Raw genomic sequence first — 22344 nt, forward strand, 5'->3', positions numbered from 1 at the left:
CCCTTCCTTCCTTCCTTCCTTCCTTCCTTCCTTCCTTCCTTCCTTCTCTTCCTTCTTTTCCTTCCTTCCCTCCCACCCTCCCTTCCTCTTCCCTCCCTTCCTTCCTCCCTTCCTTCCTTCCTTTCCTTCCTTCCATTCCCTCTTTCTCTTTCCCTCTTTCTTTCTTTCTTTCTTTCTTTCTTTCTTTCTTTCTTTCTTTCTTTCTTTCTTTCTTTCTTTCTTTCTTTCTTTCCAGGAGAAATTGTTTTGTTTTGGTTTCTGATCAGCAACAACTGTTTGGTTTTTAAGATCTAAGTCTACATGTGTGCACAAAATCCCAGCCCAGTAGGAAAAGGAAGGAATTTAAAGTCCTGCTTGGTGTGTAAATTATTTAATGCACAAGGACCTCAAGTGTTCAACCAGAAAACCAAAGTTCAGCATTCAGAATTCAACCTCAAAATGGCATGAACAATCCAATAGGTAAGCACAGATTTCTTCTTTATAGCCATAATCTCAGGATATTATGAAGCTTTTAGCCTTAAGAAAATTTCAGTCAGGATTTGTATTTAACATCAAGTTTATCTTTCCCTTGATTTTAAATGTATAGTAGGGATGGGGTAAGCTGCATAATAACAGATTCTGAATTCTAATATAAGGTTTGTCACTTTATCTCTTCTTCTCTGTCAATACATCGTTTGGCTAGTTCCCTACTGCATACTGTAACAGCTGTTTTTGGGCATCTTGAGCCAAAGCATACTGTTTAGAGTATCCATCCATCTCCATCTCTGGACTTCACTCAGGCCCTCCCCAAACTCTCTTTCAATTTCTCGGGCTATACACTCCAGTGAAGTGCAAACAAACAGATCATTTTCTTGATGGTGATAAGGCAGTAATAGACTTTACCTCATTGCCTAGTGCCCTTCAGATATGCTTTCTACAAAACTCCTCAGCAGAACAAATATAGTTACTGAATCTGGTTACTGGTACACAATGAAATAATAGCTAAATAACATAGTCACATGGTTATAATATAGTTAAATCATGCGGCAAGTTGCACACGATAAAAAATGTGGTTGGGCAGGGGAATGAAATTAAGGGTTAGAGGTAAAAGAGAGTGTGTATCTTTAGATGTGATCTGAAATGAAAAGCAGACACCCTGGAAAGGACATAGAAAGATGTCACCAGATGATGCCTGAGGAAGTGACTCCTCTTGTTAAGTAAGGCAAGACTTGGTAAGGATGTTGAGAAGGGCATGTTCAACTGGCTATATATATTATCTTATGTATCCTTTCCTTTCCCCTTCCAGAGCAGGTGTCCTATTTTAGTCCTTATTACCTCTTTCCTGGTCTTTACAGTTGTTAAATAGCTGATCTTCCAGTTCCCTTCTGATTTATCCCACAAAGCATTGCCGAGTCAATTGTCTTTTAACACCACTCTGGTTATATCATTCTTCGGTCTCACGTCCTCCAGAGCTGCTTATTACTCGCTGAAGTAGAGTGGGTACCAATTTCTTAGCCTGGTATTCAAAGCTTTGACATATTCTTTCTTCTAGGCCTGCTATCCAAAGTGTGTACCAGCATGTTAGCATCCTCTGGGAACTTAGAGAGGCAGCATCTCAGGTCCTACCTCAGAGTTAGTAGGAATCTGCATTTTAAAAAGATTCTTAGGTGATTCACACACACAGAACATTTGAGGAGCATTGCCCTACCTAGCCAAAACAAAATACCCACAAATATACTCCCTACTTTCCTATTTTGGGTTTTTGCATATGGAATTACCTCCATGTTTACTCCACCTTTGCCTGTCCTTTTACAGGATCCTTTTATGATCATCTCAAATGTAACCTCTTCCATGGAACCTTTCCCAGTTATCCCATGGACTGGGCAGATCAGCCTTTAGAATGCTTGCCAAGCCTTTTATTAATTAAACTGTCCTTGCTGAAGGGGAAGCTTTATTTGTACCCCCTCCCTGGGTGCTTTTGGCCATAGAGAATTGGCCTATGGTTGGGTAATGAGCATAGATTGGTGCATCTAGTGGCTGGCCAATAAACCCAGAGTGTGGCCACATGAAATCTGAGTAGAGGCAACTAAGTTCCCTCTCTGCTTTTTAGAAATTCAAATAAGACAGTTAGCAGTGCTTGCTAAAACTAAACACCAGGAGATAGAGTCAAGGTCGTGAGCAGTCATGTGCAAACCATAGTTATGGGGAAATAAAAACTTTGAGTAAGCCAAGTCAGTAGAGATAGGAGGACAGACCAGACCAGCAGACATGGTAGAGATGCCCTCAGACAAAGAGATAGAATAATGAGTACCCAGGCCTGTCCAAGTTCTTGATGACTTTTCCATGCAAGGTCTTGGGTTTTTAAAATAACACCTAACCCTCATGACTTGAGAAAACCTGCATAAATCTCTGTTCCTTGCAAATGAAATAGGCACTTTGAATCCCCCCAAATGGAGCTGTTGGCTCCATCCTTTGACTGCTCTTTAAGACTGTATATCTCACTCTTGTTGGCTCTTTCCCAGCCTTGCATTATAACACCCATGGTTCTTTATAAACATCAGCTATTATCAACTTGAAGATTGTGTCCTTCTCATTTTTGAGCATCTAGCAAGATGCATGCTAATAGTAGTGGTAGGATTGCCTCAAACTGAATTCCATGGAAGCAAAAACATTACAGTGAAGAGATCAGGGAAAGAAGGTGATAGGATCTGTTATTAATAAGGGCAACTGAACTAAAGAGTGGCCAGCGTTTACTTGAGGCCTTTGGTGCATTGTACCAACCAAGCCAAAGAGCCACGAGCCGATGTGTATTTTTAATACAAGCTGTTCAGTGTCATGGTAGCAAAATTAGTAATTCCCATCTCTTAGGAACCTGATCTCAGCTAACACTATTTTATCAGTAAAATAATTTCTTGTAGTGAGTTGAATGTAACAAACACATGTTTCCAGCTGGTCAGCAATCTTCCTTCTTAACCTTTCATCTACTCCAGGCTGTTCCTACAGATTACAGGACAAATGATATTTGGGGAATGATGGGTCCCAGCAAATTGAAGGAGGCAGCTTCATTGCTTATATTTAGACGGTTGTCTTCCACTGAGGGTCAGTGTGGGTCTGTTATGTTTGTGCATTATGGTATATGCAAGAGAGCTGTGCACACAGAGAAATGGTTCTGTGTGTGAGTGTATGTGTATGTGTGTGTGTGTGTGTGTGTGTGTGTGTGTGTGCACGCGCGTGCGCACACGTGTTTCTGTTAGTGTGGAAGCTCAAGTTGAATTTGAAAAGCGTCATTATCATTGTTTGGAAGGAAGGCAGAGAGGGGGCCCTAATTTTACAAGTAGATGGGGATTTCTTTTCCCTTTCTCAGCTCCCTCTAGGAGAACATCATGCTCCAAATCCGGAGGTTTCATCTGCTTTTAACCTGGAAGCTTCTTCTTTTATGGCTTCGTGACTCACAGGGCCCGGGTGGTGGTTGCTTTTTCTGTGTATAGAACTATAATCCTTCTCAATTATCAAAGACATAAATTACTATTATTTCCTTACCAGATCGAACATCTCCCTTAAATATGTGAAAGAAAAATTGTTGGTTGTCTGGTGAATTTTCCTCTTGGAAAAACTGCCTATTCTTAATCTACAAGTTCAATGAAAGTTCAAAAGTTTATCAGTGCAAACTCTATATTCTAATAATTCATCACCCAGCTTCTACATCCACATTAAAAGACTCTAGGCTGAGGTGTTTTGTCTTCTCTCCCATGTAAAAGTAATCAAACAGCACATTTCCCGGGCATATCGTGAATACCTATTGATCATAATCAGAGCACAGATGGTTTGAGAGAGCTTGGCTGCCATACAGGCCCTCGTGTCAATCACAGGGACAAATTGATTTTGACTACCCAGCCACAATTCTCCTACCCTAGCAGAATTCCATTCAGGGCTTCTGTTTGGAGAATTTTGAGCAGACAGCATTTCCGAAGGAGTGTCATAGTCCAACGTTATCGTAGAGGTAAACTTGACTACTGAGACAATGGTTACTTTAATGTACTTCATACTTACCTTTACCACAGGAAGGTCAATACCTTTCTCCAGTGTTGAAAGAGCTCTTATCAACTTAAACTTTATCCTGGATTTTGTCTGCTAATTAGGGAAAAGGAATATCCTGATTTGCATTTTTTTATGACAGTATGAAGTACCATTAATACTTTTCTGCAACTGGGATTTGTTTTCCTACTCACTTTTTTAATTAATAATTTCTATTGACAAAATTAAAGAGCCACTGCTTATACTATCAATCTTTCCCTTATGGTGTAGGTATGTGTACTGGAGAATAATCTGGGAGGAGAGGGCTGATACTCCCAATACTATTATAAGCATTAACATCCTCTATGAGAGCCAGGGAAGAAAGGCCCTTCTTTGATACTATCCATTACTGTCCATTACTTTGCTGCTTCATACATCAAGGCTGCCAGGGCAAGTTCAATAGGAAATGGGTCTGCCTCCATCAGGGAAGGGTTTGGGATATGCATGAATGGCTTGGGGACCAAGCTCTTCTGTCCTTATCCCAGTTCCCAGCTCTGGGCTGGCCTCTTTTCCACATGATCCTCCTTACTTGTTACTTAGCCTTCTTACACTTTTTCTCTTCACTGGCTCCCCACCTGTGCCCTTACTGATCGTAGGGGCAGGCTTCATAGGTGACTGTGCTTTTATGTTACTTTCTTATTAAACATCTGAACTGTTCTCCAGCCATACTCGATTGAACGAAGAGTAGCTATTTAACTCAAAGGGAGCCAATCCATAGACTAGTCTAAACTAACCAGAGACCCCTCCAAATTCAATTTCATAGATTAAACAGTCTGTAATCAGATATTGTTGGTTGGTTGGAATCAAAGGCCATGCAGGCCTCGAGCAGCCATTTTTGGTTTTGTGTTCTCTGTTGAGTCAGCAGGGAAAGCTCGACTGTGAAGACAAGCAAGAGATCAAAGCTGGCACAGAGATGAGAGACCTCAGACCACCACCAGGGACAGATAGGGTAATCCAGGCTCTCAGGTTTGTAGTGACCGACCTAGAAAATTTCTTGTGGCCCACCATCACTATCTCTTGTCCTGGGATGCTCTTATGCTTGCCTGAGGTGCTGAATAGTCCTTAAAGTGGCTTGAATGAGTTTCTCTTCTTCACAACCAAATATGCCCTGACCAGAAAGTATCCTGTTGGAGAGATTCAAGTGGGGAATATCAATTTCCTTTGCTCATCTAGTCCCAATGCCTGGGAACTCTAGAAAATCATGGTGCCCTCTTTTGTTTAGATGCATGTCATTCCACAAGAGAGGATATGCCAGGACGAAAAGGTGATATTATTTGAATGTTCAAATCTCTTACCTATAAAGCCCTCTGTACTCATTCTCCGCCTCTTGCTCTGACAATTGCTCCTGCTCTCTGGCATTGACCATTTACTTAAATCATTCTGCTTTATTATTACTTTCTGTTGTAAAGTTGGCTACAGATTTGTTGTAATTCTTGCCATTGAAAGATGAAGTCTAGGGGCTTCTGGGTGGCTCAGTCGGTTGAGTGTCTGACTTGGGCTCAGGTCATGATCTTGCGGTTGACGAGTTCGAGCACCGCGTCCGGCTCTGTGCTGACAGCTCAGAGCCTGGAGCCTGCTTCCGATTCTGTGTCTCCTTCTCTTTCTGCCTCTCCCCTACTCATGCCCTGTCTTTCTTTGTCTCAAAAATAATAAAGATAAACATTAAAAAAAGAATAGAAAGGTGAAGTCCAATCCCATTCTCTTCAATATGAACTGCTTTTGTGACCTGCTTGATCAATAGAATGTGGTAGAAGTGATGTCTGGATGTTCCAAGGTTAGGCCATAAGAAACCTTGGAACTTCTGGCTGTGCCCCTGGGAACACTCTCTTGGAACCCTGAGCTGCTGTTGTAAGAAATCCTATTACCCTAAGGATTGTCATGCTGTGAGGAGCCCAAGTTGAGGTGAGGGAGATGGTAGGGAGAGAGGCAGGCCAAGGACTCCAAGTACCAAACCTAAGAGTGCAGAAGCCATCTTGAAGATGGACCATCTAGCCCCAGTGGACACCATGTAGATCAGAGATAAACCAGGCAGCAGAGCTCTTCATGAATTATTGAGACACAACTATTATAAGTAAAATAGAAGGTTTGTTTTAGACTACTAAATTTTGGGATAGTTTGTTGCACAGCAACGGATAACCAGAATATTCTAAGTCATCTCAGGGCTACTTCAGCCTCCTCATCTTTCCTTGCATGATTCCCTAGCCCAAGGACACCTTCTTCCATCCCCTCCACCTCTGTTTTAGATATCAGGACAAGTATCTCCCTCTCTGAGGGAGTATATTTAGCCAAGGCCACTCTTGGAACCTTTTGCTTATGCAGTCCTGTGTGCCTCTTTGGTACGATTTTGCTGTCATGTCCTAACTTCCCAAGGGTGGAGTCTATTCCTTTTTTTCTTTTTTCTTTTTTTCTTGTCCTGCCCCTTAATAGAGTCCTGGGCAGCAGGGATTCAGCATATGTTGAGGCTCCTAAATGTTCTCATCTTGAGACGCAGTAGCCCTACTCACCTTAAACCAAATTTATATTGGTACTAATCAAAGGTTTGTCTTCAATTACACATTTCTGATTAGGCATTTCAATTTAGAGGTGCTTCCTATTTTTTATTCTCAAATTATGTGTAGAATGTAACTTTTGGGGTGGTTGGGAGAAAACCACAAGGAGCACAGAAGGAAGTCCCATGTAGCATAAATAATGAACAGAATCAAGTGACACCCTCTGAGTTTGTCTGCTTGTCAACAATGCCTGGATCATTTATGGGAGGTCAGGGTCAAATTCTGTTTATAGTTGTGTTCTAGCCAGGGTGAGTGAGTGGTTTTTAACCACATCACCTCTTTCTAAAACCCGTTTTGTTTGGACTTCTCCCAGCCCACCTCAATGAACTTTCACATGTTCCCAGGGCATTTATTTTTCATTTCCATGTACCTTTTGGTTTCCCCTTCACATGCAACATTCTTTTCTGCAGTGTTCAGAAAACTCATTAGCGTCCAACCTCCTCAATTAGGCAGAGTAAACACTTATTACTCCGAACTGGCCCCCTACTGCAGGAGAGATGGATAGAATTCAAGCAAAATGTTGGCCTAGTACCCAAGGATTTGACCACGACGTTTACTTCTCTTCAATCAAATTCAGGTCACATCTTCCTGTAGTTTTCTATATAAGTAATTAAGCTCTTATCTCCAATTTTCAAAGGATCACTGTTTCCTTTGCTACATGTATCCATTTCCTCTTTAATTCATGGTGTGTACTTATCTATTATTGTATGCATACCATTCATTTGTGGCATTATCTGCTGTTAGATTTTCCCATTTTTCTTAATCTGACAATCACAGAATCAGCAACATGATAGCAGGCGAACCAAATTGAGAGGCAGAGATCTTTTTTAATGCTGCAAAAGAAAAAGAAAGGGCACATTTTAAATGTTCTGCTTCTTAAAGAATTCTATTTAAAAAAAAAAAAACTGTGAAGTTATTGCACTTCTCCCTGGGAATCGCGACTGTATAAATTCTAACTTTTCCCAGTGTTCAGGCACATGGGATCCAGGGAAACATTAGCCACGTTCTATTCATGTTCATAGGTCGTGACTAAGATAAATAGATTTTGAAGAAACACTGATGTGGGTGTACTTCAAGTGGGAGGAATTTCATGTTCCAGTCTCCCTGCTGAACACCTAGAATATTAGAGACTTGGGAAGTTTGTGCTTGACTCCTTTTCAGAGAGAACGTGACTGAGGTCACAGCGTGATAAATCTCTGACACGACAGTGCGAGGGAACAGGCATCGGAACAGAGGGGAGCAAAACAAGCCGAAGTGAAAAGTTCAAATGCATGATGGTATTCTTACAAGCGAGGCAGCTGAGGGTTATTAAAGAGCAGCTTTCATAGAGGAGGTGGCTGATCATCCTCGTTTCAGACAGGAACGCTCTTGTGCTTTCTCTTCTCTCCGTTGTCAGTTATAATCCTGCACGTACGCGTGCACTCACACACACGCGCGCGCACACTGTGTATTTATACTCAATGTTCAATCTGTTGAAAAGTGTTTACTCTTCTTCATCAGAATGCTGAATTGTGACATGTATCTTCAGTTCCTTAGCAACAAACTGTCATGTCACCCTTGTGAAATCCTGGTCAGCTGAGAGGGAGGGGAACGCTGAATTGTGATGGAGAAAATCCTTATTTTAATCACAAATGTGTATAAGAACTGGAAAGACAATATGAAAAGGCAGGTCAAGGAAGCTGCGTTTGAACAAGTGTTTTTGATTAAGGTTTGTGTCGGCCCAGAAGTTCCTTTTTATTGAATAATTTCCCTTTGATCCTTGAGTAACTAAAAGAAAACCCAGTGCTTGACATTAACGTGGGACCAGAACCCTGTTGTAGGATTCCTTTGCCTGACTGCTGTCAGGGGCTCCACCGGACAGGAGCCTCAGCCAGCAGGGTGTGAGCACACTCCTTTCTACAGCAGGCACTCCCCATCCCATCTCCCCCTCGCAGCTTTTCCTTTCCCCTCTCCCCTGGGGGGCGGGGTGTGCAGGACACTGGGCTGCAGCCATCATTCTGTGTGTGCCTATTTCTTTGCTTGTCTTTGACTTCAAAGAGGCTTGACAGTAGGCACTGATGACGATGTAAGAAGCTGTTGATTAGCTCAGGAAATGGACCCTGGCAAAAGGGCAGAGGGACCAGACATTGGGAATGTTGATAATTCAATCTCATCTTCTTTCTTGTTCCATCTGTTAGGAGTGATGTAAAAATAATTTCTAGAGGCAAACAAATCATTGAGCGACACTAAAATTGGAGCAAATGGGAGCAAAATTAGAAGGAAACACTGCAGAATTCTTGAGAGAAAGAGGGAGAGAGAGAGAGGGAGAGAGAGAGAGAGAGAGAGACCCAAGAAAGCAAAGATTATTTAAACAACTCTGAGCAGGTTTTAAAAAACCGTATCTCTGCAATTTACCCCAATTCCCAGTTTCCATATTTAAATGTCTGATCAGTCATTCAGTTCCAATACAGACATGATGTTTGAAGGCCACTTTGTGATGGTTTTACCCTGGTTCAGATTATTTGCAATCCGGAGGGAAAATGTGCATTCTGTGCGAAAGCAAATAGAAAACATATCTGAGCACAAATCAAAAGAATGATTACCACACTCTACGCTCTGTACCCATTACTGGGTCCCCAAGGCTCTCGTTCTGTTTGTCTTGGCACTTTTTCTTTAGCTGCCTTTGGTTGGACAGGGTGGGAACAACAGCCACCAGCACCACCCACAAAACCCTGAGCAGAGAATGAGGGCAGCGGAAATGGACAGCCTGGAAAGATGTGACATCTTTCAGGGGCTTGTGCTCCACACTTCGCTGTTGGGGGAGCCGCCTGGGGAGAACTCCCAGGGCTCCCATGGAGGTCTTTGCTGACTATGTGTCAGGAAGCGCCTGACCATTGGCAGGAAGGGCAGCCCTGCTCTCATTTTGATCTCTAGCGAGCTCTTTCTCAGTGGATAATGAAAAATGACATTTGCACAAAGTGGAGAGAAAGAGCATTGTTTCTATAACACATTACGCTTTGCACTGCTCAGGAGACAACATTTCATATCCTATAAAAAGAATTATCTATATAACTTACTGTGCGTGGCAGAAAAGTTGCAGTGTGTCTTTAAAAGAGCTGTCTTCGCACGACAAGAAACACTTTGTCTCTCCCACTCCCCTGGCCCCGACAGAATAGCCTGTGTTTATAAGCAAATCCACTCAACCCCTTAATGATGACCTAGAGTAAACATCTGACATACACTAGCTTTCAAGCTCTCCTGTGTTTAGGCATGAATTGTTCATTTCTATGCCTTTTGTATTCAGTCTGAAGGAAAGACAAATGATACAAGGGATGATTTACATTATCAATGGAGGCAGAGGTTATGCCTGTGTTTATCTGATCCTCTCTTATCGTATAACAACCGGTGGGATAACCAGCCTGGTACACAATGACCGTTAAGCTTCAGCCACCCACCCACCTACCTCATTTCCAGGTTGACTTTAATTTTACAATATATTAAAAGGACGGGCCCTGGAATTGCTAGGCTCCTTTGGTTCAGGCGGGCCTGTAGGAAAAGGATGGGGCTCTCATTTAGTGTCAAGCTTCCTCTCCATCAAGCCTGCCAGGGTATTGCAACTGGGATGTTTCTCTGTAATTACCCTAGGAAGATTGGTACTCAACTTTGTAAGGATGCCATGGGTGCCCTTCTCAGCACAGCACTAGAGATTTGAAACAAATCACCTGAACAGGGGAAAGGACTACAAGGAGTGTGCATGAGCCTGAGGAAAAGGTAAGCTCATTTTTATTCTGAATAAGTTTATAAGAACAATTAAGTCATCTTATGAACCATCAGTCTGACCAGGAAGAGAACTTCATGAAATCAACCATAGGCAACCAGGACAACCTGAATGTGATGTTTGAATATGATGCCCCAAGATTTATAAGTCACTGAGGATCCCCTGTGGAATGAACTACTAATTCTCATGTAGTAGGAATTCATCTCTGAAGGAAGAAACGCTTCTTGGCTGCCCAGGGTGCGTCTGGTCCTGGATGTGTCAGTCATCCAAGTTGCCTTAACCTCCACTGCAGACAATCCCTGTGGAACCCAGAGAGACAGATGGTGGTCAAGGCAGTAATGCTACAAGAGAAGCCAGTGGAGTTGGAGCAGGGATGGGGGTAGAAGATATGATGGCCCCATATATGAGGTCCCGAATTCTCTCTGAATGAGCTCAAAGAACGTGGGAAAAGTTTCAGTCTGGATCAGATGGAAGAAACACACTCTACCTGCTCGTTCTGACCAACCACAACTGTAACCTGGACAGAATAGATGAAGACTCTGAAAACTAAATAGTAGCAAGTAGATTGGGGAAGAAGACCAGAAATTGGAGTACCATGGAAATCGTGGTGAGTTTACCATTTTTTCCCTCTGATTGCCCCCATCCTGAAGTCAATGCAGCCGGAAAACCAGAAGTGGCCTCCAGGGAACTGGCTGGGGAGAGCTCCAGGACAGCTCAAGGACTGGGGAAAGAGAGTCCTAATTCTCAGAGTGCAAAAAACCATCATTTCTTTTTTCTTTTCTCTGTTCCTCACACCCCAGTCCCCAAGCAATCCCTTAATGGCAGCAATGGGAGCAAAGGAAGCAATAAAGAGCAGAAATCAATGAAACTGAAAACAGAAAAACAATGGAGAAAATTGTAAAAAGCTAAAAGTTGGTTCTTTGCAAATATCATTAAATTTGATAGGCTTCTAGCAAGATCAAAGAGAGAGAGAGAGAGAGAGAGAGGAGAGGGAGAGAGAAGACATGAATTGTCAGTACGAAGAATGAAGGAAGATATTGTATAAATCCTACAGACGATAAAAAAAGATCATGAGGGAATACTACAAACAACTCTATGCACATAAATTCAACAACTTTGAAGAACTGTGTCATTTTCCTTGAAAAGCCCAAACCACCAAAACTCACCAAGATAAAATAGATAACCTGAATAGTTCTAGAGCTATTAAAGACACAGGATTTTGTGGTTTAAAATCTTCTGAAGAAGAAATCTCCAGGCTCACTGGTTATTTCTCTCCAACATTTAAAGAAATTAGACCAGTTCTATACAGTCTCTTCCAGAAAATGAAAGAGGATAGAATCCTTTCCAACTTAACTTAGGAGGCCAACATTAACCTGATACCAAACAGATCCTATCATTTCATTGATTTCTGTTCTCATTTTTATTACTCTCTTTTTTCTGCTTGCTTTAGGTGTATTTTGGTTCCCTTTTTCTTCTTCTTTAAGATGGAAGTTCAGATTATTGATTTGAATACGTTCTTCTTTTGTAGTATTATTCTAAGCATTTAATAATGCCACAAATTTCTCTCTAAACACTGCTTTAATCCGTATCTCACAAAGATGATACAAAAAAAGAAGGCTGCAGATCAATGTCCCTCATGAAGAGACACAAAAACTCTTAGCAAGTCCAATCCAACAATATATATTATAAAAGAATATTTTACCACGATCAAGTGCAATTCACCATATTAACAGTCTAAAGTTAAACACACTCTTACCACCATCCAGCAATCCCTGGGTATTTACCCTAGAGAGATGTAAATTATGTTCCTGCAAAAACCTATTCATGAATGTTTGTAGCATCGTTCTTCATACGTGGAAATAATCCAGATGTCCTTCAACAGGTGAATGGATAAACAAACTGGGGTGTGTCTATACAATGAAATACTTAGCAATAAAAAGCAACAACTTGGATGAACCTCAAAGGCATTTGAAAGGCATTCTGAGTGGAAGAATTAATTCTGAAAAGATTATATACTATATTATTCAATTTATGTGACAGTTTCAAAGAGACAAAACTATAGTAATGGAGAATAGAACTAATGGGTACGACGAGGGAATTTTTGGGGGCAAAAGAATTGTTCAGAGTTCTTATGGTAGTGTTTGTTATATGTATCATACAAGGGCCAAATTCCATAGGTTTATACACACATGCGCGCGCGCGCACACACACACACACACACACACACACACACACACACACACACACAGAGTCATTTTTACACACAGTAAAAACGTAGGGAGCAAAACTCTGAGGCGGTCCACCACAGATCTTTCCCAACCCCATCTCTTTAGGGTGCCCAAGGCCGCCTCTTCCTTTCCTTGCTCTCTGTTCCCAGTCTCATGGTGCCTGTCTGTCCTCCTCCATATCTCTGCTGTCCTTAGGCTGTGGCCCCTCACCCAGGCCTACCCCTGCCTGAGGCTACAGCTTCTATCTATGCTCTTCTTCTTCAAGGGCAAAATCCATTGGGTTTTGATTCACTTCATTCAACAAACCAAGAGAAAACAAAAGCAAGAGCTGTCTTGATTTCTTTTGTCCCCCCACCCCTGTGTCTAAGGCATTAGTGAGTGCTGCTTTTGAACTCAATCCAGAACCTAATCACAGCCATTGCTGTCCTAGGCTGAAACTACTGCAGCCATCTCTCATCCCACATCCTCACTTCTACCTTGTCCTTGCTATCATCTGTTCTCAACACAGCAGTCAAAGGAATCTTACTAAAACAAATATCATGCCATCTCTCTATTTGAAATCGTCAAAGTCTTTCCAGTGCATTTCGAATAGAAGGCCTTACTCTGGCCTCCAAGGGCCTCTGGAACTGGCCCTTGCCTGCTTCCCCAGCCTAATCTCACTCCATCCTTCCTCCCACACCAAGCCCCAGCCATGGTGACCCTCTTGCTCTTTCCAGAAGGTATCAAGCTTATTCCCACTTCGGTGCTATTTTCTCTGCCTGGAACCGGTTTCTCCCAGCAATCTGTATGGTTGCTGCTTCACATAGTTCAAGACTCAGTCCGAAAGTCACTTCCTCAGAGAGAACTTCTCTGACAAATTGTTTTAAATAGCTTCCCCAGCCTTCCAGTCTCTATCTCCTTAACCTGGTTTGTTTTTTCTCAGCACTTAACCACTCTGTGCAAGGCTTTATTATAGATGCAGACTTTCCACTGCAATACTGAATCCAAACTCCTTCCCGTGGCCTGGAAGACTCTGTGACCTGGTTCCTGCCTCCCTGTCTGACACCAGAACCCTCTACTCCCTAGGGACAATCTCCCCTTGCTGCCCCACTCACTGCTTGCTCACCTCTAGTTACACTGACTTCCCTATGTTCCTTGAACATGCTAAACATAATTCTACCTCAGGATCTTTGCCTTTGCCATACCATCTCCCTGGAGTGCTATTTCCTCATAAAACTTCCTAGTGTGCTGCCTGCTGAAATGTGACTTAATGAGAAGCCTTCTTTGGCCATTGTATACAAAGTGTCAAACCCCTCATCGTTTGGTATCTCCCTTATCTTATTTATTTTTCATAGCAATTATAACTACCTGGTTTGTGTATGTATATGCATTTCTTTTTGTATTAACTGTCTCTTATCACTAGACTGATTAAAGAGGGACTTTGTCTTGTTTATTGTTGTATTTGGGAATCTCAACTTTGTACCAATGCTACTTCGAGGATGTTGGGTGCGGGGAAGCAGTGGGAATATCAGGAGCCCCAGGATGGCTCCTGGCAGCTTGGCTGTTGTTTCTTGTCTGTCTCTCTCCCCTGGGTGTAAGCTCTATATGGACATTGGCCAGGGGGCACTTCCCAGTGCATTTGAGGTGCCTGGGAATAGCTGTAGAATGAATAATGGTAGAGGCCTTTGGTTACGTAAAAAGGATTTTCCATTTTCTCAGAGGAGAAACCCATATTCTAAGACCCAAATGCAGAGTAGTGGTATAAATTGAGGGTAGAAGAGTAACTACTTTAGAGGCTCTTTCTGACATCTTTGCATTTGCCCTTGACTGATAAACACATTTTGATGGGCTTCTGTTGTTCTTGTGATAATGATAATATGTCTTAACATGGCTCCTACCCTTTCCTCAGCCACACTCCCTCCTGAGCTCCCTCCCACTTGTCCTTAGCCACACAGCAATATTTTCAGTTCCTCTTCTATATATATTCCTTCCCTCCCCAGGACCTTTGCCCATGCTTCTTCCCCATGTCTGAACCACTCTTCGAGTTCTCCACCTTTCCCACAACTGCCTCCTCCACACCCTTCCACCCATCTTAACTCCAGCCTCACCTTCCCTCACACCCACACCAAGTCTGGCCCCAGGATGTGCTTTCCTGCATACCACTGATCACAGTTGTGACCTGTGTGTATGATTATATAGTGAGGACTCCCATGAAGGCAGAACAGTGGCTGCTTTTGCCCCACCACAGTATCTCTGGGAACCTGGCATGGAATTGACTTTTAATAAAGATTTGTTGGGATGCCTGGGTGGCTCAGTCGGTTGAGCATCAGACTTTGGCTCAGGTCACTATCTCACAGTTCATGAGTCCAAGCCCCACATCGGGCTCCGTGCTGACAGCCTGGAACCTGGAGCCTGCTTTGGATTCTGTGTTTTCCCCTCTCTCTGCCCTTCTCTCTGTCTCAAAAATAAAGAAACATTAAAAAGAACATTAAAAATTAATGAGTGAAAACAATTAATTAATGAAACAAAAGCTACTAACTTTTCTGCAGAGGTCCAACTTCAGGACAAGGCAGTGAAGGCACTTGTTAAAAGGCATAGTAACCCATTAAGCTCTTGTCAGAATAAGAAAGATGCCATTGTGTACAGGGGATGGGAGGTAGGACAGGTGAGTTTCTAGGGGTAGAGAGAGGAGAGATGAACTTCGGAACTACTAAGAACTGCCCCTCCGACCTGAACAGGTTTCCTCGTCGTTTGACAGTATGACAGGACCAAACTTTCAATCCAGTAATATGGTTGGTTCTCATATTTTTTTTTATAACATTATGTGGAATTCTCTTTTTGCCTTTCTACTGAAACTCAAAGGATAGGAATAAGAACATATCAATGAAATCAGTTCAACACAAGGTGACCTTCAAGCAGGCAGCTGTGTCCCACTGTGTGCTACCTGGCCTTGTGTATGGAGTGGGGGAGAAGACGTTTCCAGAGGCCAAGGCACCTCTCCTTGTCAGGGATGGTATGGAGTTGACTCAACCCTCAGGTAGGGGATGAGGGGTCCTCTTTTGGTGACCTTTAATGGGCCTTTCCACCTGGAAATGCTCAGAACCTATGCCCATGCTCTCTGTTCAGTCTTGTCCCTACCTGACCTTTGCAGGAAAGACTAAATCAGTGTTTGCCAATCCTGCAGTTCATTGGAATCACATGAGGAAGTTTAAACGTTCTGAGGTCTAGGTCCTGCCTGTGGCTAATTAAATTAGAATAGCTGGGGGTAGGGTCCAGGTGTCAGTAGTTTTTAGATGCTCCCTAGATAATTCTGGAGTGCAGCCAAGGTTCACGACCACTGTGAGACCTGTAACACAGTCGGCTGATTTCCTCCTTTCTTTCCTGTGGTTCATTCTGCTTCTCAGCAGATGGGCTAAATGATAATGGTGTGCATGGTAGCAGACTTCTGTGATGGCTACCGATGATCCTGCCTCCTGGTTGTCCTGCTTCTGTGTAACCCCTGCCCCTTGACTGTGGGCTGCACTTGAACTTGGATCAACCTAACCATGCAGAGGAACATAGCCACCACAGTCAGAAGGGTGGGGAAGGTGAAATGAAGAACGCTGCATTCAGGTGCTCCATCTGTGGTAATCAGTGACCTCTGCCACCTTGGGTCTCCCTCCTCTCTCTCCCTCTGTCTCTCCCCTCAGCCCAGTGGAGAGAGGGGCTCTCTGCCCCGTGGTGCTCCACGCATCTTGATAGAACCTTTCTTCAAGGCTTCTGGTTCTGCCCCCCTCCTCCTTTTCATTTTCTCCTTATCTCGGCCGTCTGCTCTGAACTGGAAGCTGGCATCACGGCCCTTCTCTCTCTCAGCTAGAGAAGCATCCTCCTCCCAGAGTGGAGCCAGTCGGAACAACACTCTGCACAGTGCAGCCGTGAGAAGCTGCTTATCTAGATCATTATTACACTCATTACTATGGTGTGAACTCAAGCACCAGGGCCAAGGTCTCGTGGATGCCTTGGCTCTGGCTGTGGGCTGCTCTGGCAGAGCCAGTGTGTGGTCTCTGAGAGGGGAGGTCAAATCAAGGTTTCCTGACCACTGGGGATCTTGGAATTTTGTTAGGGAAATTTGGATTGCCTGGCCAGTCGGTTCCTGCTCCCTTAAAATTTCCCCAAGCGTCGGAGGAGCTGCCGTGGGGACTCTATTTCCATGTCCCCAGTTCCCCCCACCTCAGAGGTGCCAGCAGTCCTTTTGTCGGTTTGGCTCTCCACTTAGATCATTGAAGTGATTTCAGGTCCAACTGGGCAACACTCAGCATTTCATTTATGTCTTGGCAAGGTTACCATGTTATTACTTAACTGTGCTGCTGCTACTCAATAAGTGGGAACTGATTGAAATAACCACAGGAGTTGCTGGATTCCCCTAATTTTAGCACAGAGTTAAAGCTCACTCCCACAGTTGGAAGTTAAAATAGGCTCCCAGCCCACAGAAATGCCCACCCACCACACTTAATTGTCACACCACTGATGCCTGTCATGGAAGGAGACATGGAAGGCTGCAGAACATTCTTAGAAGCAAGATTCTTTTCCTCGGCAGACGCCTGAGGTCATTTTGGCCAGGCCCAATTTCTTTCAGACCCTATGCCTGTGGAAATTTGCATGACTGCTTTAAATACTTCTGTTTTCTTCCCTGATTTGTTTAACAGGCGGTCCAAGTACACAGCACGCAATAGAGCAAGGGGAGAGAACAGAAACTTCTGTTTGGGGGTGCCTCTTTAAATGACTCATTCCTGGAGTCCAGATGTGTGGAGGGCTATGACCCTGAGCAATCAAGGCAATTTGGAAAGCAGAATAATGATATTTAATCCAAGCCAATGTGCTTTCTCTTGGTGTCACAGCAATCAGCCACAACCCAAATGCCACAACTTGAAGAGAAATTTGGAGTAAATGGCTTCTTGTGTAACTCCTTGCAACCCTGTCCAATTTTTTTTGTTTTCTTACTTTTCGAAACTGTGTTTTACTAGAATTTTGAAGAAATTCTCTGACAAGTTATTTCTTACAGTGTGCTCACTGCTCAATATTTCTCATCACTGTGCAATTTTGTTATCTTGCTCTTATTTTAAGTCATAATCTGCCCTTAACATTTTAAAGGTGTTCTCTTTCTTTCTTTCTTTCTTTCTTCCTTTCTTTCTTCTTTCGAGGGAGTGAACAGAGGAGGGGCAGAGAAAGAGGAGAGAGAGAATCCCAAGCAGGCTTCATTTGCACCTGCAGCGGCAGCAAGGCTCGAACCATGAACCGCGAGTTCATGACTTGAGCTGAAACCAAGAGTTGGACGCTTAACCAACTAAGCCACCCAGGCACCCCTACCCTTAACGTTTTAGCACAGCATAGCTGATCAGACCATTAAGGGCAAAGCAAAGGAATAGAATGGGGAGATTTTAGAGAAAGAGAAAGGCTTTTCTCATAACATATATACTGAGAGGACTGTGGGAAGCTCTGAGTTCTGTCAAGTCTTCTTGGCCAACCTTGATCATTCACTTCTACCCTCTCCATTGCCATGGCCACTGAATCCTCAGCCTCATGGCCCCTCAGCTGGAGTGCGTAGGAGCCTCTCGACCCCCATTTTGGTCATTAGTGTCACATGAATAGTCCTTAAAGATATCTGTCCCAATGCCATTCTCCTTTCTGTTGCCTGTAGAATCAGGTAGAACTCTCTTGGGCTTTCATTGAACCAACTGGTTCCTAAAGACATGCTGCCTTTAGGGGTGGGTGCCCCTTGGTGAAAACTTTTTCTGATCAGACTCACCACTTCCTTAGCACACCTGTTCAAACTTACCTTTTCAGCTCTGTCAAACTATGCTCCACAAATGCCATGTCTTCCCTTCTTTTGCCCACATCGCTTAGTCCCACATGACCTTCCTACCTGTCCAAGGCTCAGCTTGCCTCTGCTCTTCTAGGAGCCTTTCCTAATGGTTCCCAGAATGCAGTGGTCTTCCCACTTTTGGATTTCTCCAAGTACTTTGTGTGCTTTTATCATGCTAGGCTCCTAGAATGCCCTAACCATTGTAACTATTCGCTAACTGATTATTATTTCAGAATCAGTATATTGGGCACTGAAAATGGGTAGGAGGATATGCATCCCAGAAAAGACAAGGGAGACACAAACGAAGGAATGGATAATTTTATCTCCAACCTGATGCTTTCAGTGTTAGCTGAGTGCTCTCTAAAATCTTTCAGAGTTCCCACTTTGGGAATTGCTGTGTGACAGAGGTCTGCTGCTGTGGTGTTGGGGCCACATGCACATGGCATCAGCCCTTGCCTTTCAGGAACCGATCATGGTAAGAAAGAGACTTGGGCTAGTTCATTTTTTTTCCCCAAAGCTGCAAGGAAATCAACTCCATGACCATACTTATTCACACATTTAGTGAATCAGGCCAAGCTTAGAACTAAATGATGAAAATGAAAATTAATCAGGGACTCCCATGGGTCTCACATATGGCAGTTTTGAATCTTTTTTTTTTTTCACTATCATAATTGTTTTCTTACTCATTTTCTTTGGTTGAATACACAACCACAAAAAAAAAACAAAACAAAACAAAAAAAAAACAACCATGAGGCAGTAGTGGTGATGGAAATGAATAAACCCATGGAAACAGTGGAATATCTACAGAGATAAGATTAGGAAGGAAGGAAACAAAGGCAATTTCAGCGTCTCTGGAAGGCATGCACACCTTTCTTTGCCAAGACCCCTAGATCAGGTTGTGGGACCAGGTGGCAGGTGTTTCCTTGACTCACACAGAAAGCAAGCCATGAGCCTCTGCTACTGTTGAGGTGAGTTATATCTGGCACATTAAACACCATATCCTGATCCTCCTTTCTGCCCTTCCCAGAAGAGATAAAAATGAACAAGTAGTTGAGAAAACAGTCAGAGGGAAGGCTTTGTGCCCCCTCTTAATTCATGGGGATTTAAAATAAAAGCAGTTGATGGCATTATAAAATAGGGTTATGTCCCCTTTATTGGACTTTTGTGGAAAATGAAACCACAATAGAAAACAAGCAATCATATAGAATATCATGCCTGAGAACATCATTTACCTTCATAGAACATAACTGCTTTCATGAACTGAAACCTTTTCTTTTCACACTAGTTAACAAACAGCATTAAGCATGACGCAAGTCAGATTTTGAAAACTTGTCTGGTGCCTTTCATTAAGAATTGAAATCTGTGTAGGTCTCTTGCTCCAGGAAACTATGTTTGACATTTTAATAGTATTGCTTCAGCAAGAGCAGAGAACATCCACGAACTTAGATTTGTAGAAGGTAAATCAAGAATTCATCCAAAGTGGAATGCCTTCTTCTGAGTGACAGGGTGGTTTTTATGTGAGATGTCAATGTAGCTTCTCTACCTGACATAAAAGTTTCAATTAAAAAAAAAAAAAGCCAAACTACTGCTGATTTTTTTTTTTAATCATGCAGTTATCTAAAGTGGTTTTTTGGAAGAGACTATCAAGGAAGGACTGGAAAGTAGTTCTTATGACTAGTCAGCTCTAGGGGTTGGGGTAGCCAACATTTGCGGTGAGGGACCTCAGAGCCCCAGGGACCTCTCAGATGATTCACACTCCTTCGATTGTTTGACACGGTCCTCTGGAAGGGACACAGTGAGTTAACATGCACCAGAACAGATTGAATGTACAACCAGCTGGTAGTTTACTCTTGTACTGGAAGGCTGCTTTTTCTTATGCATGATTCTTTGTTGTGCTAAAGAGACATAAATGTATAAAAGCCTAAAAGTAAGCCTTCAGTTCTTTATGTCTGGCAAAACTTTCAGGACAATGTGCCTGGAGGATATCTCCACCATGCTTGCCTTGCAGGGCTGTTGTGATAGAATTAGATCATACTGTAATAGTCACCCCATACACGTTACAGCATATCAAGAACTTACTTATACATTTTCTCAGTTGAACCTCACAACATCAGTGGGAGGCAGTGAAGGCAGATATTATTATCTCTTGAGAGGTGGTGACCCTGCTGCTACAGCATAAGCGAGGCTTTTGCTGTAGGAAGACTGTTTATCGGTTGTATTTTCAAGTATTTTATATTGTATAAGGATGTTTATTGCAGCAGTGTTTATAATCAGGAAAAATTGGAACCTACCTGAATCTTTGTTAGCAGAGGGCTGATTAAACTATAGTAGTGGCCTACACGGGATACAGTACAGCCATTAGGGATTTTGCGTTAGAGGTTTTAGAAGTAAATTCATTAATGTTGAGGTATATTTATTGATGAAGAAAATTATTCATCGTATATTTAAGCCAGTAACCAATGCAAGATGATCTGTTTGCAATTAGGAGAAATGCACATGGTAAAACAGTGATTATCTTTGGGGGCTGAGAATACATGTGGTATTTGTTTTCTTTCTTATGCTCATCTATCATTTCTAAATTTTAATGTTAGTCAACATTAATGTTGCACTAGTCAACATTTACAATCAGATTAACTTTTAGAATAATAATTAATGGAACAGTACAGCCTCTGAGCTTCATGGGTAAAATGATCCCTTGACTTGTAAGTGTATCAGCCATGGTCCTAGCAGGGCCCTGAGTTCAACCAGACGGGGAAATGCAGAGCATGAATTAAGGCACAGTTTACAGTGGTGTGAAATGGGTAAGGGGTGTAAACAGAGGTGGGAGCACCCAGATACCAGAAACAGTGGGAAGCCACAGGCGCCCCAGGGCAAAGGGACAAGAGGAGGAAACAGTCACCAGAGCCCAGGGGCTGGTGCTGTGCAGGAGGGATACCCTCAGCGGAAGCTGGAGTGGAGAAGGGTCACGGGTCTTGTCAGACACCAGTGAAGCAGGGAGGAAATACTCTGATCCCTTTCCTCCTGCCTTTTTCTTTCCTGCTGGTGACTCCCATTGCTGACCAAGCCCAACAGGAAGCCCACCGGCAAGGGAATCAAGAACAGTTCACAGCACTTAGCCTGCTAGTGCACAGAACAGAGCAGAGAAGGCAGGAAATAGGTCTGACAATGGGGGACACACAGCAAACACAGGGAGCAGAACCCTGATGTCAGTCCCCTGGAGAAAAGGGTGTCTTCTAGTCAGAAAAACTAAAACAGAAAGGAAGAGCCTGTTGGGGCCATACGAGGTGAGTGATCTGGTTTTCCTGCTTGTGCTGGGAGCTTCAGAAGCATGGGGATGGGATCACAGGTCACCTGGCCCAAAGTGAGCACAGAGATTCTTTGTGGGCTGTTACACAGAGAGAGTTGTACATTCCTCCTCTTGCCTGGGTGGAAGGGGGAACTGCTAGGGAAAGGTAGACCCACATCACCCTGGCTCTCCCAGGCTGGTTACTGCTGTCCCATCTCTATGCCCATTCCCTCTTCGACTCCAGCATCCTCACCAGCAGCCCCAAATGAGAGCAGAACACGAGAGTAGAGGGAGCGCACATTTATTGAGCAGATGGCTGGCACTATGTGCTCTAAGCACTCCTCATGATTAACTCACTTCCATCTCTCAACATACCCTGTGAAGGAGGTGATGTTGTTTGCCACTTTATTGAGTGGCTAAGGGCATGAATAATGGAGCCAGATCATTGGGTTTGAATGCTGCCTCTGTCATTCCCCAGCTGTGTCACTCTGTTTTCTCATCTGCAAAATGGGGACAGTAATCCTGTCTAGTTCAGGGGATCATCATGAGGAATAAATGAATGAACTCTGAGTAAAGAGTTCTGAACTGGGGCTTGGCACATAGCAAACAGTCAATAAATGTTAGTTGCTATTGTCCTCAGCTCCCACATA

The 22344-nt window shown here is 43.2% G+C and overlaps 2 long non-coding RNA genes across 2 annotated transcripts in view; one reads left to right on the plus strand and one right to left on the minus strand.

Annotated features, from left to right (window-relative positions):
• Positions 1 to 354: 354 nt before the first annotated feature.
• Positions 355 to 8076, minus strand: LOC123606190. The gene is made up of 3 exons (XR_006716148.1): positions 7890 to 8076; positions 7318 to 7435; positions 355 to 1623 (listed from the first exon to the last, which is right to left on the minus strand). It is a non-coding gene; the product is annotated as an uncharacterized LOC123606190 (long non-coding RNA).
• A 95-nt stretch (positions 8077 to 8171) lies between these two features.
• The window catches only part of LOC123606195, a 30336-nt gene continuing 16163 nt past the window's right edge, over positions 8172 to 22344 (plus strand). The window contains exons 1-2 of the long non-coding RNA XR_006716150.1: positions 8172 to 8310; positions 10227 to 10352. This is a non-coding gene — a long non-coding RNA (uncharacterized LOC123606195). The remainder of the gene's footprint in view (positions 8311 to 10226; positions 10353 to 22344) is intronic.

Source organism: Leopardus geoffroyi, chromosome A1 (assembly GCF_018350155.1).
Source record: "Leopardus geoffroyi isolate Oge1 chromosome A1, O.geoffroyi_Oge1_pat1.0, whole genome shotgun sequence".
Classification (NCBI taxonomy): Eukaryota; Metazoa; Chordata; class Mammalia; order Carnivora; family Felidae; genus Leopardus; species Leopardus geoffroyi.